Consider the following 19,800-nt stretch of genomic DNA (forward strand, 5'->3'; position numbering starts at 1 on the left):
GTGTAAGAATGGGAAGCTCAGCTGCTGCATTAACCCTACAGCCCAGCCCAGACAGCCCCTGTGTTCCCAGTGTAAGAATGAGAAGCTCAGCTGCTGCATTAACCCTACAGCACAGTCCAGACAGCTCCTGTGTTCCCAGTGTAAGAATGGGAAGCTCAGCTGCTGCATTAACCCTACAGCACAGCCCAGACAGCTCCTGTGTTCCCAGTGTAAGAATGGGAAGCTCAGCTGCTGCATTAGCCCTACAGCACAGCCCAGACAGCTCCTGTGTTCCCAGTGTAAGAATGAGAAGCTCAGCTGCTGTGGTACCCCTACAGCCAAGCCTGCATCCCAGGAGGATCTTGCCCCCTGCACTGCCATCCAAGCTTATGAAAGCTGCAGCCTTCAGCTGGTTCCTGGGCAGGACAATCATAAGTGCACCAACATTAGCGCGCCAACATTTAGTGGGCCCTAACGTTTGGACTGGGTTAATTGCTAGACAGTAAGGTATAGTAAGCTGAGTGCTAGGAGTAGATAGCTGGGAAGTTATACTGTATTTACCTTTCACCATCACTGCTTACTGTTACAGAAGGCCGCCCCCTTCACCTGGGGTTTTCCTTAGACAGAATTGCAATCTGTGCTTTCTTCCTTTATTGCATTATCTTTATGTTCTTCACCTTTTCCCAAATAAACCTGTTCAGCAGTTAACTCCTTCTTGGGGTGAGTGAGTACTGAGCTAGGCAGCGGTTTCCCAAGTCGGACCCTAGCAGAAGAGGAAGACTCTCCTGCTATCTTATAGAGCTCCAAGCAAGATTTAGGTGGAGGCAGTGCGCCATAGTGAAGTGAGACCCGCCATACACCCTGCCTACCGAGGGCTGCCCAAAGGTGTGTTTACATGTAGGCATTTTATAGCATTGTTATGCTGGCAGCATAAATCCCTGTTGTATGTCTATTGTTCAGTTCTATTATGTATTGTGTTGGCACTATATGGTGTTATGCAGGTACTGTATGGGATCATTTTGTAGACCATACCAGTATTAGGTGTTATTCGACAGCATAATGTGGTATTATTTAGGCATTGTATGCAAGGCCGTCTTTAACGCGGGGAAAAAGGGGCAGCTGCACTAGGCCTGCAGTCTATCAGATGCCGGTTCAGGAGGCGCGATGTCAGCGCGCCGCCTGCGCCGTACAGCGCGGGACACAGGCCGGAAGAGGCCTGCATCTTATCTCTGCCAGCCTGATGGAGGTAAGTATAAGTTTTATTTTTATTTTTTTATATGGTACTACCACTGGCACATGATTGGGGGGCAACTATGGGGGCACCTGTTACTGGCACATGATTGGGGGGCATCTATGGGGGCACCTGTTACTGGCACATGATTGGAGGGCATCTATTGGGACACCTGTTACTGGCACATGATTGGGGGCATCTATGGGGGCACTTGTTATTGGCACATGATTGGGGGGAATCTATAGGGGTACTTGTTACTGGCACATGATTGGGGGCATCTATGGGGGCACTTGTTACTGGCACATGATTGGGGGCATTTATGGGGGCACTTGTTATTGGCACATGATTGGGGGCATCTATGGGGGCACTTGTTACTGGCACATGATTGGGAGGCATCTATGGGGACACTTGTTACTGGCACATTATTGGGGGCATTTATGGGGGCCCATCTTACTGGCACATTATTGGGGGGCACTGTGGGGGCATCTCTGAGCACATTCTTACTGGCACATTATTGTGTGGCACTATGGGGCATCTATGGTGGCACATCTTACTGACACATTATTGGGGGGCACTGTGGGGGCATCTATGGGGGCACTTCTTACTGGCACATTATTGGTGGCACTTTTTACTGGCACAGTATTGGGTGGCACTATGGGGGCACTTCTTACTGGCACATTATTGGGGGCACTATGGGGGCACTATGGGGGCATCTACTGAGGCCACAAAGAAAGGGTATTTTATATGGGGGGCTCTGTATAGGGGTATTTTATACTGGGGCATATTATGCTGGGTACAATGGTGAAGGGGAGAGAGGAGTACTATGGGCTCATCTATGGGGGGCACTAAGAAAGGGTATTTTATACTTGCAAATTATGGGGGACACTGAGGGCATCTACTGGGGCACTATATATGGGGCATTTTATACTGGTACATTATGGGGGGCACTAGGAGGAAGGGGGAGAGGAGCACTATGGGGGAATTTACTTGGGGCACTATATAGGGGTATTTTTTACTGGCACATTATGGGGGCACTATGGGGACATTAGCTCAACTGGGGGCATTAAAAGGGGGTATTTTTTGCACTGGCACATTATAAGGAGAATGATTACTACTGGGGGGCATTATGATGGGCTTTATTACTACTGGGGGTCTATGGGGAACATTATTACTAGTATGGACACTATGGGAGCATTATAACTTCTGGGACACGGGGGACATGTTGGGGGCACTGTAGGAGCACTATTACTACCATGTGTGCTCTAGCAGAGAATTATTCCTATTGGTGGGACTTTTGGGAGCACTATTATTGTGGGGGCACCTTGGCACAGTATCAGCTTACTACAATTATTTTTGGGGGATGTTATGTTTACACTATTAGTGTCAGGGGCACTATTTGCTGGGCGCAGTTATTTAAGGGCACTGTGTGCCAATAATTATTGAAGGGCACTATCTGCATGGTACTACTATTATCATGGGGTTTATCTGTTTCTGCAGTATAATATTGAGGAGCACAGCGGCACAGTATTGGGGGTGGTAGAATGATTTGTCCAGAAGATGGGAGGATGATGGAAAAGTAGTAAACTAAGATTTTGTTTGTCAATGGCTGAAAAATGGTGTCTGGTCTGAAGGTCTGAAAGGAGAAGATGAGGAAAGAGAACATCTACATCAAAGAGACGTCACTCGATGTAAGAGGTATGAGGCGCTGTTTTACCCTGTATATGTAGGGGTGGATGGAGGGGTTAGTAGTACACTACTATCTGCACATTGTAAAAAAAAAAAAAGGAATCTCCAAAATACTATATATTTGTCAGAAGTTGTGCTTTTTTAATTTTTAGAATAATGATACAGCCATTTTATCTGATACTTTTGTGCTGATCCTTTTTTTTCTTCTCTACATTAAGGGACACTATAGTCACCAGAACCACAACAGCTAAACGTCGTAGTTCTGGTGTCTATATCATGTCTCTGCAAGCTTTTTGATGTAAACACTGCCTTTTCAGAAAAAAAGGCAGTATTTACCGTATTTTTCGCCCTATAAGTCGCACCTACGTTTTTGAGGAGGAAAATAAGAAAAAAAATATTTTGAACCAAAAGGTGTGCTTTTGGTGGGTTTTGAACTAATGGTGGTCTGTGGAAGACACTATTATGGGGGATCTGTGGATGATGCACTGTTATGGGGGATCTGTGGATGACGCACTGTTATGGGGGTCTGTGGATGGCACTGTTATGGGGGCATCTGTGGATGGCATGACACTGCTATGGGGGCATCTGTGGATGACGCACTGTTATGGGGGATCTGTGGATGACGCACTGTTATGGGGGATCTGTGGATGGCACTGTTATGGGGGCACCTGTGGATGGCATGAACTGCTATGGGGGCATCTGTGGAAGACACATATATAGCATCTTATGTTATGTGTCATCCACAAATCCCACCCATAACAGTGTCCCTGTGTAGTGAATGACCCCCAATACAGGGGGTGGGGGTTGGCATCTGGTTTTGTAATGGCAGCGGGGCCCGGTGCAGTCACTGTATTCTATTATACAGGTGGAGCATCCATGTAGTCTAACAGTTCTGTACAGTAATAAGCGTTAATTTGAATAATTATATTATATTATATTACTTAGGTTCAAGATAACTGCTTGCTGTTAGAAAGGCTACATGCACACGACCGTATGTGTTTTGCGGTCCGCAAATTGCGGATCCGCCCTAAAAAAAATATGGATGACATCCGTTTTTTGTTTTTTTGCGGATCCATTGTAACAATGCCTAAAACGGACAAGAATAGGACATGTTCTATTTTTTTTTTGTGGGGCTACGGAACGGACATACTGATGCGGACAGCACGTAGTGTGCTGTCCGCATTTTTTGCGGACCCATTGAAATGAATGGGTCCGCATCCTATCCTCAAAAAAAACGGAGCGGACATGGAAACAAAATATGTTCGTGTGCATGTAGCCTAAATGAAAACATTCTGGTTTGTCACAGTGGATCAGTGGAGGCCATCCTCTCTGGACTTTAGGCCAAAAGCTTTTACTGATAACAATACAATTTACAACTTGGCATTAATCGGCAGTGGGTGCTGTGTACCCTAAGAGGTGTGGACCTCGTTGATTGGTATGGGGCATGATATACAACATTTCTTAAATCTCCCCCATTTTCTCAGTACCCATAGACAGTACTGAAATTTTTAAAAGATATGCAGCAGAGGGCGCTATTGTCAGTAAAGTTTCATGCACTGAAAAGCAAAGAGAAAAACACTGACATGAAAGCACCTGCCTAATGCTGTGTGACTCCACCAGACCCCGGAGGTGTCCTGTGGAATCTGGCAGCAGATCCTGTAGGTTGATCGGCTCGGCCTCCATGGATCCGACTTGTTTCCAGCACATTCTATAGTTGAGATCGTCACCTTGATCTCTTTGTCATGAACAGTATTTGCAGTGTGGTCAGGGTATTATCCTGCTGAAAGAGGACACTGTCATTAGCAGTTGGCGCTATTACTAATCGGCGGGTACACCGCCACATACACCGCAAGCTGCAATCTCCTGTCTGACACCTTTCTATCCTCTTCTGCAGGAACAGTGTCAGCAATCTGCCCTACAACAGCTCTTCTGTGTGATCAGACCAGACAGGATAGCTTTCATTCCCCACACACATCAAGGAGCCCAGTTCATAGGTTGTCCTTCCGAGGACCACTTTGGGTAAGTACCAATCACTGCATACCAGGTACAGTTTGGCCCTTGTTGTAGTTGCTCAGATGCTTTCACTTGCTCATCTGTCCTACTTCCAGCACATCAACTTCAAGGTAGATGGATAGATATAAAATAGATTTTAGAGAGCTATGAGAGCGATAGATATGGGATAGATAGATGTGAGAGCGATAGATATGGGATAGATAGATGTGAGAGCGATAGATATGGGATAGATAGATGTGAGAGCGACAGATATGGGATAGATAGATGTGAGAGCGATAGATATGGGATAGATAGATGTGAGAGCGATAGATATGGGATAGATAGATAGATAGATGTGAGAGCGATAGATATGGGATAGATAGATGTGAGAGCGATAGATAGATGTGAGAGCGATAGATATGGGATAGATAGATAAATGTGAGAGCGATAGATATGGGATAGATAGATGTGAGAGCGATAGATATGGGATAGATAGATGTGAGAGCGATAGATATGGGATAGATAGATAGATGTGAGAGCGATAGATATGGGATAGATAGATGTGAGAGCGATAGATAGATGTGAGAGCGATAGATATGGGATAGATAGATAAATGTGAGAGCGATAGATATGGGATTGATAGATGTGAGAGCGATAGATATGGGATAGATAGATGTGAGAGCGATAGATATGGGATAGATAGATGTGAGAGCGATAGATATGGGATAGATAGATGTAAGAGTGATAGATATGGGATAGATAGATGTGAGAGCGATAGATATGGGATAGATAGATGTGAGAGCGATAGATAGATGTGAGAGCGATGGATACGGGATAGATAGATAAATGTGAGAGCGATAGATATGGGATAGATAGATGTGAGAGCGATAGATATGGGATAGATAGATGTGAGAGCGATAGATATGGGATAGATAGATGTGAGAGCGATAGATATGGGATAGATAGATGTGAGAGCGATAGATATGGGATAGATAGATGTGAGAGCGATAGATATGGGATAGATAGATGTGAGAGCGATAGATATGGGATAGATAGATGTGAGAGCGATAGATATGGGATAGATGTGAGAGCGATAGATATGGGATAGATAGATGTGAGAGTGACAGATATGGGATAGATAGATGTGAGAGCGACAGATATGGGATAGATAGATGTGAGAGCGACAGATATAGGATAGATGTGAGAGCGACAGATATGGGATAGATAGATGTGAGAGCGATAGATATAAGATAGATAGATGTGAGAGCGACAGATATGAGAGATGGATACTTATAAGAGACAGAAAGATGTGAGAGCGATAGATATGAGAGAGATGTGAGAGCGACAGATATGGGATAGATAGATGTGAGAGCAACAGATATGGGATAGATAGATGTGAGAGCGACAGATATAGGATAGATGTGAGAGCGACAGATATGGGATAGATAGATGTGAGAGCGATAGATATAAGATAGATAGATGTGAGAGCGACAGATATGAGAGATGGATACTTATAAGAGACAGAAAGATGTGAGAGCAACAGATATGAGACAGATGTGAGAGCGACAGATATGGGATAGATAGATGTGAGAGCAACAGATATGGGATAGATAGAAGCATTTTGGGGTGTTGAGGATGGTGATGAATGGCCCCCGTGGCTAAGCGTACTCTTAATAATCAGATTTTATGTGACTTTCCTGGCTTTGGAGTGACGCTCCGGTTACTTAGGTTCATTACCAGGTGGAGTGACATAACGCGGTGTGACGTCAGCACATAATAGAAGGAGGTGGGTGGTTGTAACTCTGGAGATAGCTGCGCTCACACTGAACGCTATACAATCACGTATAGTGGAAATGCTAAAAAAAAAAAAATATGTCTTTTCAGCCCACACCAGAACGCGGATCCCTTCCTGCTCCCCCGGTGCCCCGCATTGTGCGCTTCATTTTATACCCAACAATACCTAATTTTACCTAAAACAAAACCCCTTTCTTAATAAAAACCTAATCCTTTCCCCCAGCGCGCGGTGGAAGTGTGCAAGAACAGAGGCTGCCACATCTGGCTGGGGCCGGGACGCTGAATGTGAGAAGTGAATGCATCTACCTCTCCTGTCTTTATGTGTGGCAGGCAGTAATGTATTCTTTTGTTATCAGCCTCATCCGCGTCTTTATTCCTGCCATTCGCCGTGCATCCTGCCTTGTGTTCGTATCACGCAGCTGTCTTTGTGGGTGGTGATTTACCTTAATGGTTCCTCTTTACAACACAATGCCGGCTGCAAAATATGATTGATCAAATAGAGTCGGACTTCACAATGAATCTATTGTGATTCGCTCCAAACAAGCATCAGGTTAAATGGACCAACCAGGCCGCTCGATTGGAATGGATAGTCGACAAGATGATGGGAGTCTGGACACCAGGGTGGAGTTTAGACACCTTGGGTCCAACTGGTTCCAAATCACTTGGAGACCTCTTGCTATTGTGTTTCTACAAAAAAAATGCAGTCCCAACATCTGGAGCTGGAGCAAGGTCCATGGATCATGTGAGGTTCTGTACTCTTTTTCTTGGAAGGAGCGAAATATAAACAGAATCAGTCTAATAATAGTACCATACTGTGCCCATGTAATACAGCCATACTGTAACCAAATAACAGTACCGTACTCACCATTAGGCATCATGTCGGAGTCCTCCTGACTAGTGATGAACGAACATCGGCCGGGACGATTCACCAATGCGATCAAATGTTCGCGAACAGCAAGTTCGCGGCAGGCCCCATTCACATTAATGGCAGGCGAATCTAAAAAACCCTCAGGTTATATTTGCAGTCACCAAATACTTACTAGAAGTGCACAAATTGTCCCACAACATGGACAGTGACATACCAGAGGGGGATCAATGGCAAAAATTCCAAGAGAAAATGTATATTATAATCAGGGGGCATTTTTATGCGTCTTAAAGAGAAACTCTTTAAAATGTGCCCTGCTGGAGCCTAGAAATTTTTTATTTTAGGCCGCGGGAGTACAGGCTGCTTATGTGGCTGGAGGTATATTAGACGGTCATTGGATATCAATTTTACAGCAGGCCAGTGGAGTACAGGCCCCAAAAATTATGCATTCAGCGTACATAAAAGAACAAATAAGTATGTGGCTGGAGGTAGATTACACGGTCATTGGATATCAATTTTACTGTAGGCCAGTACAAATACATGTCAAATACATATGTTTAAAAGAACTAAAAATATAAAATTGGATTAAAAACGTGGCTAACGAAATCCCCCCTCTTGAATAAACCCCAAATGATAATAGTTGAAATTCGATAACACGTGGTCGTCACAGGTGTTGAATTCCTCCAAGGCCCCAACAATTAGGCATTCACCGGACAGAAAAGATCAAGTGATTATGTGGCTGGAGGTATATTAGACGGTCATTGGATATCAATTTTACAGCAGGCCAGTGGAGTACAGGCCCCAAAAATTATGCATTCAGCGTACATAAAAGAACAAATAAGTATGTGGCTGGAGGTAGATTACACGGTCTTTGGATATCAATTTTACTGTAGGCCAGTACAAATACATGTCAAATACATATGTTTAAAAGAACTAAAAATATAAAATTGGATTAAAAACGTGGCTAACGAAATCCCCCCTCTTGAATAAACCCCAAATGATAATAGTTGAAATTCGATAACACGTGGTCGTCACAGGTGTTGAATTCCTCCAAGGCCCCAACAATTAGGCATTCACCGGACAGAAAAGATCAAGTGATTATGTGGCTGGAGGTATATTGGATGGTCAATGGATATCAATATTTACTACAGGCCCCAAAAATTATTCATTCACCGTACAGAAAAGAACAATTGATAATGTGGCTGGAGGTACATTAGGTGGTCACCGTATAACAATCTTGCTGTTGGCCAGTTAGATTATAGGCCCCAAAAATTATGCATTCAACATACATAAAAGACCAAGTGATTATGTGGCTGGAGGTATATTAGGCAGTCGATGGATTGATGGATCTGTATAGCTGCGATATCTCAGCAAAACCGCACACAACTGCTGCACAATACAAATGCACTATATAGAAAGTATATTATAGGTATATCACACCCCTGCTTCAATCAGTTTTTTTGAGGGGCAACTGGTATTTCACACCAGTTGCAATTAGTTTTTCCAATAGCGTTTGTCCCTCTGTATAGCTGCGGTATCTCAGCAGAACCGCACACAACTGCTGCACAATGCGAATGCACTATAATATACTGTCTATGTTAGAAAGTATATTATAAGTATATCGCACCCCTCTGTGTATCACACCTATCGATAGCACACCTATACCAGTCCTTAAAAGGATTTTTGTGGCCCTATTAGCTAGCGTTTGGTGTCCCTAACAGCCTGTCCCTGCTCCACACAGCAGCCTCTCCCTACACTGGCAAAACACGGAATGTAAAATGGTGGCCAGATCAGGTTTATTTATAAGGTAGGGGGTGTGTCCATGTACTGAAACGTCTCAATTGGCTGTCCTGTACCACCTGATGGATGTGTCATGGGTCAAAGATCGGCGCAATGCAAAAGAATATGGCGCCGGCGGACATCGCCATATGTTCGCATGTTCGGCGAATCGCGAACGAGCAAAGTTCGCCGCGAAACGACCGCCGGACGAACCGCAAGGCCATCTCTAGTCCTGACAACTGTCTACACTGCATGCCAAGCACTTAATCCATAACTTGTCCTGAGGGGTTCAGTCCTTAGCTCCCCTAAATCAGGATTTTATTGAAGAGGCCATCCATAGCGGGGACAGGTCAGTATAGACCACAGATTGCATACTAAAGGGTCCCATGCAGTAGGAAAGTAATGATGGACATCAAAAGCTGGATGGTAGAAAGATGGACGATCCCACACATGACATCTTTGCACTCCAGGGTCAGACTTTGGAAATACTTAGCAGTTCCAGAGAGGGTGAAGTGACGGCTCGATGCCCGCAGGTGGAGTGAATGAGAATGTGGTCGATGATGAAGGTCTGTGGATGCCGTGCTTGGGTTTTCAGGTACTAAAACCAGATGTTTAGGAAAGTCTGGGAATAAGATTAGACACGAAGAGGGATTCAGAGCAAAGAACATCATGAAGCCTGAGTAATAACGAATGTGGTTCTGCCCTCTCTTCCCTCACTGCACCTGGAGGGGTAACGAGAGAAAACGTAGAGTACATTGGGGATACACAGGAGGAGATAGAAAGAGAAAAGTGTTACTGTGGCCGTACACTGGAATACTCATCAGCCAACAGCTACATTTCCAGAACCCCCATACACATGCATACTCAGCAGGGTGTGCATGTATTGTTAGCAGATAGAGAAGAGTAAACCACTCACAGGCTCCTCTGTTCTCTCCAGACCCCTCTGTCCTTCTCCACACCCATGTGTCGTCCTCCATAGCCTGTGTCACTCTTCAGCCTCCTCTGTCCTCTCCGGACTCCACTGTTCTCAAGTCCTACTGTCCACTTGAGATACTTCTGTCCTCTTCCAGAGCCTCCGTCCCCTTAAGACACTTCTGTCACCCTCCAGCCTCCTCTGTCCTCTCCAGACACTGGTGTTGGCGTATATCCCTTCAGAACGAGGAGAAAAAATAATATTCTGGCTGCCTGCAGTCACCACTAGGGGGAGCATGAGAGCTTACTGCACACTGTGTTATGAATGAGGTCAACGTAGTTACCAGTTTGGGGTAAGTTCCAGAGCTCCTTGATGCTTATGGAGGGGACTTGGAGGTCTAAAGATAGAATAAGAAATGAATTGGGGCACATTTTGGTGCCTGAAAGCAACTAGATCGTAAAAAGAAGGAGATTCACTTTTACCACTAGAGTGCTTCTAGTGGTAAAAGTGAATCTCCTTCTTTTTACGATCTAGTTTACGATCTAGCAACCACATAATCCAAAATAACATAGCAATGGAACATGGAGGGTCTGAGAAGAACAGGTTGGTATGTGGGACTGTAACTCAGTAGACATTGACCCATGGATAAACCCAAGAACAGGACATGTTCTTTTTGCACAGAGGCTGTGAGCAGACGCATTTCAGGGGCACTGCTGCTCACAATAGATGCTCTTGACAGCAAGTCTTCACGCACAGTAACTAATGGCATTTCAGTAATTTTCCATCTTTTTAATCCAACAATCAACATCTCGCTGGCCGGCTCTTCTTCAAGGTCACTTTACTTCTGTAAAAGCAATGCGGCAGGGTCAAACGTATTCATCATGTAACCATCAAAGAATAAAATATCTATATATATATATAGATGACCGGGTGACCACTATTGCCCATGAGGGTGGGTTTCTCTGCAGAACCATTGAAGGTTTCAGTTTTGCTAAAGGAGAAGTAGCACTTATGTAACACATGGATAATTGACTCTTTAACCATCAGCCCATAGAACGCAATGTGCAACCATTCATTTAAGGGGTTGTCCACTTTACAAGGGTCCTCTAACAATAAGCTGATCGCAGAGTGTCCCATTGATCAGATGTAATCTGCTGAGGAACCTAGCAGTAAGTGTTTTATTTCCCTGCAGTGCCCCTGGAGGGAAAATTAGGTATTACACTGTTCACATTGAAATCAGCTGTCAGTGCAATGCATGGACAAGTTGGGTCCTCCAGAGAGAGATACTCATGTTCTTTTGTTTTTGCCCCTTTGGTTTTTATAGACATACTGGAGCACATTTAGTACTCCTGTCTGCGCCAGATGCACTAGATTTAACACAGTGGCTCATGCTGGATGATAACGCGCATCTTTAGAAATTTGTGTCTAAATTTACACCACCTATTACTGGTTGGTATACTTTGCTTCCAAATTTTAGCACAATATTGGTCCACATTTTTGCATTTTAAGCCACTCCGCTTCTTGCAGTGTCACTCCCCTTTTTCTGCCTTGTCATTTGAGGCGCAAAAAGTGTCTAAGACACATAATAAATGTGGTGCAAATTGAGCTTTAAAGGGAACCTGTCATCAACTTTATGCTACCCATACTAACGGCAGTATAAAGTACAGACAGGCGAGTGGATTTCAGCGGTCGGTCATTTATAAGTTAAAAGTAAGTGGTTGCCGAGAACCAACATCACAATCATTGCAGACTGGGCCTGGAAAAGAGTCACGGCCTCCTGAGAAGAGTCCTGGTTATTCCTGCTCTCCCGCCCGCCTGCTGATGACTGACCGGCTTCTACCTAGTTTTCTCCCTTTCTCTCTAGGAGAGAACTGCCAATCATCAGCAGAGCAGGAGATTATGGATAACCAGGACTCTTCTCAGGTAGATTTGACTCTTTTCAAGGCCTGGGATGCAATGATTATGATGCTGGTTCTCGGCAACCACTTACTTTTAGCTTATAAGTGACACAGCGCTGAGATCAGCATTTCTGTCACTATGTTATACTGCCCTCAGTGAGATCAGCATAACGTTGATGACGGGTTCCCTTTAATCTCAATAGAATTCAGTTTACTAACCAATGTCCATGGTACTGAAATCTATCTTTGTAATGGTTTCATCTTGATAAGCAGCCATGCTCCTCAGTGTGATACATGCATTGTAGTTTGCACTGGCGCCCATTCCCAGCACAGAGGTGGACACTTACGTGTTGTCACTCTCCATTAGCCGGCTCCCTTGGCTTCATTTCTGTCTCCTATAAATCTCTCTGGCGACTAGTGGAGACTCTACATAATATACCAGCAAAGCGCTACACACACAATGTCTGTGCAATATTAATGACGTAAAGTTATATACTGTATGTATAAAGGGATCAGGGCTCCTATGTCATAGCCAGGCAATAATTATAACATTTCACTTGCTTACAGCAGCCACCAGGGGGAGCTTAGTGCATATACATTTCTGATGGTCTAATTGAAGTCAAAGTTGACCTGGGCATCACAAAGACTTTCAGTGAAATACAAGGATTTACTATAACAGCACTGTCAGGAAAGGTGCCGGCTCCTCTATAAACCAAATGGTTCACAGGTGAGTCTTCCCTGATTGTAGACATTCTCTTTCCTTTTCTTCGCCATCCAGCCCAGACCATCATGATGACTTCTCAGTTTGCTGATGAGACATCTTTAGCTCCTTGCTACTGTACCAATTCCCAGCCTCTCTAGGGGCACAACTTAATTTAGACCCCAGAATAAAGTCAGACCCCCAGATGAGGCTCTATCAATAAAGTCAGACCCCAGACCAAAAGCCATGTGCAATATTCTCCACCTCCCTATACAAATTCATACACCTTAAATCAGGGATCAGCAACCTTTGGCACTCCAGCTGCAGTGAAACTATAACTCCCATCATGCACACTTGGCTGTTCTTGTATGTAATGTGTATTCTGGGAGTTGTAGTTTCAGAACAGCTGGGGTGCTGGATGTTGCTGATCCCCACCCTAAATAAACAGACCCCTGATCAAAGCCCCTACACAAATACAGTCCCCAGATCTCTAAATACAGAGACCCCAGATCAGAACCCCTAAATGCAGATCCCCAAACATAGTATATACTCACTATATCTAAATCCCAGACAAGACCCTTAAACTAATACAGATGCCCTGGATACAGACCCCAGACTCCATACACTTACTCACACTCTTCTCCTCTTTGGAGCCCCCTTTCTGTTGTCCCCTCTGGCTTTAGGACCTACACGGATTTAATCATGGCTCCTTATATGTACAGGTCCGTCTACAGTCACAGGACCTGCACACATATGGTCATCTAAACTCATACTGAACCTATTGATAACAGGGATCACTGCAGAACAGTTTTATTGGGGTTTTGCCACTATTCAACTGCAGTGTGCACCAAATCTTTGGGCAGCTGTGGGCCTCCTGGGAGCCTTGGGTCCTGGGCAGCCCCCCAAACCACCCATCTGTACACAAAGAGAGTGTTCATTCCATATGACTGATGTCATACCTCCCTACCATCCAGTAGAACAGTTCAGTATTTTGGTGACTGTCCCTTGCAATAGTTCAGTTACGGGGGTAATATATCTGTGTAAACGATAGGGTGCACATCCCCCACCCCCGCTATTACTTTGGGCTGAATAATAATATTATCACAGAGACAGACTGGCCGCTGCCTCGTTGCAGTCCATATGAATATACCTCTGTTGCACTATACGGTCCAGCCATAATTGCCAGCACTCATATCTGATGTCTCCCCATCATGTGAACTTACTGGATAGACCCATGAGTCACTCTGCTGCCCTGAACTCTTGAGTAGCAGCCCCTCAGCTTCCGCAAGTAATATCCCATCAGTATCTGTTTTATTTTATATCCACAGCGGAACCAATAAGGAGTTTTGATCGCCCAGGTCCAGCATCAGTTTACTCCCCTCCACTTTCTGGTAACTACACAGCATACCATGCATTCACTGTGCAAAAAGTCACCAGGCACTGCATACTCCCCAAGCACTCCATGTGGTCTCAGCCACACACTCACCTCCTGCCCTTCAGCTCTGTACTACTACAGTGGCATCTAGTGGCAGCAATTAACATTACAAGCACACATATTGCATACAGATAGTGTATATCAGACTATAGCACGGTATAATTCAGCATACACATCATATATACCTTGTTTCACTCCTTACATCTGCATGAAGCTTTGGGCTGCTAAGGCAACAGCACCCAAACATGTCATTGGACATGGTTGCCTTTAAGAAGGAGAGGCTGCTATGGACTCCTTGCTTGCTGATTGTGGTTCACCCTCTTTTTCTTTGGACTACTGATCCTGACTCCTTGTTGAACTTGATCTTGACTTCATCCTCCTCCTTGTTTTTTTTTTATGTTCTTCTGGTTCTGATCCTTGGCTCCATTTCTGACTAAGCTCTCCTGGTTCTGATCCTTGGCTCCATTTCTGACTAAGCTCTCCTGGTTCTGATCCTTGGCTCCATTTCTGACTAAGCTCTCCTGGTTCTGATCCTTGGCTCCATTTCTGACTAAGCTCTCCTGGTTCTGATCCTTGGCTCCATTTCTGACTAAGCTCTCCTGGTTATGACCCTTGGTTCTGCTTCTGACTACACTACTACTGCTTCACTAATGCTGCTACCAATCTGGGTCTGTAATGAGGACTGTGACCTGGTAATCTGACCGGAAAGTCCATATTTAATGTGGGGGTTAAGGGTGAAGAACATGGAGATCCTTTAGACTCTGCACCCCAGTCTCCAATAAGAGAGATTTCACTGGTTCCTGTTTCCATCATAGACTGGTAAATGAATGTGACAACTGGAAGCAGAAAACTGGTCAAAGATCAGCGATTCCTTCTAAGATGAGACATGTCTGCCCCTTGACACCCCAGTACTCCATAGCCAAGCGCACTTGCTCTGACTGCTCACCTATAGGGCCAACTCTGCACCCAGTCATTTTTGGGGGACACATGACAGATGTGATGATACGTAAGTATTGGCACGTGTCGGTGACATCCTACATGAGCCGTACTACTGTGGTGGGACAGCATCCAATGCAGATCATGCAAGGCTGCACAACACTATATACACAGATGCAGCAGAGCCAAATGTGTTTGCACTGTGATACCTTGCTGTGAAAAACCTCAGATAATATGGGTCTTTCACAGCACATCACGCCAAACGACATCCACCTGATGATCTTAGGAGCCCTGCATTAGGATCTCAAATCCCAATCTGACCATTAACTTCGATTTTGATGCCCTGGTGCCAGTGGAGGCCTCCGTCACACTCTCCATTGATAAGCTCCCCCTCCCCCAGATAACCTCCCCAGGGCCTGCGCGGTGTCCTTGTAGGTGGCTGTGATTGACATCTACCTGGAAATAACTCAGTGCATCCAACATTCGCTCCCCTCCCGGCTGCAAAAGAGCATTTCATCACCAGGTTCCCAGCCCTGGCACTGCAGTGGGCACGTATTTACTGCAAGCGTCTCCTATAGTGGGATGCAGGGAAGACCATGGAGCCGGTGGCGGATGGCAGCCCTGTCTGCAGTACGGTTTTCATTCATGCTTCTCTATCTCACCCCCCCCCCCCCCCCCCATCCCCATCCTCGCTCTATTCAGTAAAAAAAAAACATGTGTGGGTGGGCTCTGCAAGCCTTTCCTATCAATCAAGTCAGTGATCTGAGAAGAAGCAGGGGGATAGAAGGGAAGAAACAGAGGGGAAGATAGCAGAGAGGTGGGTGTGTGATGCTGCTGGTGGTGGGGGGGATGATGATGATGATGATGGTGGGGAGGGCAGGCAGCAGGAACTCGGAGGGTGTCGTATAGGATTGAGCATCCTTTTTCCTTGCAGAGACTGCAGTCCCCTTTCCTAAAGGATGGAACCTGTTCCTGGCATATGAGGATAGCACGGCAGAAACTTCTCACAAGGTAACGCTGCCATCACCCATGCATAAGGCATTCACCAGGAGGGGGGGGTAACACCTGTCACCTAATATCCCTCCCAGGTGATGCCAGCTGCCCTGCATGGTGACTGATATGTGCACTATTACCTGTGGCACATGCAGCCTAGATGCCGCCTCTGGTGGTTATGAGACTGAAGGGGATCATTGATCTGCAGGGATCTTTCCTGGCGGCTCGTTGGTCATCATGCAGTCTATAGGTGCAGCTTGTTTATCTGCTCCCCCTGTATAGATCTACAGGCAGCTCATTGAGTATTCCTTCCACAGAGGCACCTCCGCAGTCTTGTCTTCTGCTGGTACACGGAGGTGAGGATATGCTGCAGCTGCTGCTGGGCTGGAGGTGATTCGCTCTTTATACTCTTTCTATCCTGATGTCTGTGGAGGTGACCGCTTTGTATATGATACATATGACCTATAGGATTTAAGGGGCACCTGCTAAGCTGCTTACAGACCCCGATTAGCATACGAGTCTGCATTATGTAGAGTCCCTGTGTTCCCGGTCTGTCTGTCAGTCTTTACTGTCAGTCTGGCATTCTATTTGTGAAACAGGAGGCGCGGGATGAAAGGTGTTGTTGGAGAGTGGCCTGGGGTAAATGTGGACAGATATGGTGGGATTGATAATCTGTGGTTCATGAGCACCGCTGCAGGGGGCCTGGAATGTATTTTCAATGCAAGGCTTTGCATGGTGCATAGGATGTAAGGTGGGGGGGGGGGGGGGTTACTTATGTAATACAGGTAAAGTTTATTACATGTGTCTGGCGTCCTCCAGGACAGTGACGAGGCTATCCTACAGCACAGCAAAAGGGCAGCATCTCCCCTGTCATCATAATGACACATTGCTTTCCTGCGGGGTAATGTATCCTCCAGATCAGGGGTGCACAACGGTTTCTGGTTGGGGGCCACATTGTCAGACTGAACCAATTTAAAGGGGTAGTAACAACTAAAATACTGTATTTATGGCATATTGAACACACAGTATATACCATTAATGTCTAGTTCCAGGACCCCATCTAATGGCAGAAATACATGAAAAATACATGACACAGACTTACATGGCCATTACCAGATGGTTGGGGGCCGCACAGAATGGTATCAAGGACAGCATGTGGCCCCTGGGCCGCAGGTTGAGAACCCCTGATCCAGATATTTAGCCCACAAGTGCTTGGTACAGTGCTGAGTCCAGCCTCGGTACGGTGCTGAGTCCAGCCTCGGTACGGTGCTGAGTCCAGCCTCGGTACGGTGCTGAGTCCAGCCTCGGTACGGTGCTGAGTCCAGCCTCGGTACGGTGCTGAGTCCAGCCTCGGTACGGTGCTGAGTCCAGCCTCGGTACGGTGCTGAGTCCAGCCTCGGTACGGTGCTGAGTCCAGCCTCGGTACGGTGCTGAGTCCAGCCTCGGTACGGTGCTGAGTCCAGCCTCGGTACGGTGCTGAGTCCAGCCTCGGTACGGTGCTGAGTCCAGCCTCGGTACGGTGCTGAGTCCAGCCTCGGTACGGTGCTGAGTCCAGCCTCGGTACGGTGCTGAGTCCAGCCTCGGTACGGTGCTGAGTCCAGCCTCGGTACGGTGCTGAGTCCAGCCTCGGTACGGTGCTGAGTCCAGCCTCGGTACGGTGCTGAGTCCAGCCTCGGTACGGTGCTGAGTCCAGCCTCGGTACGGTGCTGAGTCCAGCCTCGGTACGGTGCTGAGTCCAGCCTCGGTACTGTGCTGAGTCCAACCTCGGTACTGTGCTGAGTACAACCTCGGTACAGTGCTGAGTACAACCTCGGTACAGTGCTGAGTACAACCTCGGTACAGTGCTGAGTAAAACCTCGGTACAGTGATGAGTAAAACCTCGGTACAGTGCTTACGATCTCAGTACAGTGCTGAGTACGAGCTCCATCACATCTAGCAAGAGAAAAGTAATCGGGATGCAACTTGTGTCCTGAATGTAAAGGGACCTCGAAATGTCTCCTCTTTTATATAATGTATTGTATATAGGTGACCGCTCAGTATCACCTCCACAGTCTATATCATGTATTGTATATAGGTGACCGCTCAGTATCACCTCCACAGTCTATATCATGTATTGTATATAGGTGACCGCTCAGTATCACCTCCACAGTCTATATCATGTATTGTATATAGGTGACTGCTCAGTATCACCTCCACAGTCTATATCATGTATTGTATATATGTGACCGCTCAGTATCACTTCCACAGTCTATATCATGTATTGTGTATAGGTGACCGCTCAGTATCACCCCCACAGTCTATATCATGTATTGTATATAGGTGACCGCTCAGTATCACCTCCACAGTCTATATCATGTATTGTATATAGGTGACCGCTCAGTATCACCTCCACAGTCTATATCATGTATTGTATATAGGTGACCGCTCAGTATCACCCCCACAGTCTATATCATGTATTGTATATAGATGACCGCTCAGTATCACCTCCACAGTCTATATCATGTATTGTATATAGGTGACCGCTCAGTATCACCTCCACAGTCTATATCATGTATTGTATATAGGTGACCGCTCAGTATCACCTCCACAGTCTATATCATGTATTGTATATAGGTGACCGCTCAGTATCACTTCCACAGACTATATCATGTATTGTGTATAGGTGACCGCTCAGTATCACCCCCACAGTCTATATCATGTATTGTATATAGGTGACCGCTCAGTATCACCTCCACAGTCTATATCATGTATTGTATATAGGTGACCGCTCAGTATCACCTCCACAGACTATATCATGTATTGTATATAGGTGACTGCTCAGTATCACCTCCACAGTCTATATCATGTATTGTATATAGGTGACCGCTCAGTATCACCTCCACAGTCTATATCATGTATTGTATATAGGTGACCGCTCAGTATCACCTCCACAGTCTATATCATGTATTGTGTATAGGTGACCGCTCAGTATCACCTCCACAGACTATATCATGTATTGTATATAGGTGACTGCTCAGTATCACCTCCACAGTCTATATCATGTATTGTATATAGGTGACCGCTCAGTATCACCTCCACAGTCTATATCATGTATTGTATATAGGTGACCGCTCAGTATCACCTCCACAGACTATATCATGTATTGTATATAGGTGACTGCTCAGTATCACCTCCACAGTCTATATCATGTATTGTATATAGGTGACCGCTCAGTATCACCTCCACAGTCTATATCATGTATTGTATATAGGTGACCGCTCAGTATCACTTCCACAGTCTATATCATGTATTGTATATAGTTGACCGCTCAGTATCACCTCCACAGTCTATATCATGTATTTTATATAGGTGACCGCTCAGTATCACTTCCACAGTCTATATTATTGTATATAGGTGACCGCTCAGTATCACTTCCACAGTCTATATTATTGTATATAGGTGACCGCTCAGTATCACTTCCACAGTCTATATTATTGTATATAGGTGACCGCTCAGTATCACCTCCACAGTCTATATCATGTATTGTATATAGGTGACCGCTCAGTATCACCTCCGCCGTCTATATCATGTATTGTATATAGGTGACAGCACAGTATCAC

The sequence above is a fragment of the Bufo bufo genome, chromosome 10 (genome assembly GCF_905171765.1).
Source record: "Bufo bufo chromosome 10, aBufBuf1.1, whole genome shotgun sequence".
Taxonomy (NCBI): Eukaryota; Metazoa; Chordata; class Amphibia; order Anura; family Bufonidae; genus Bufo; species Bufo bufo.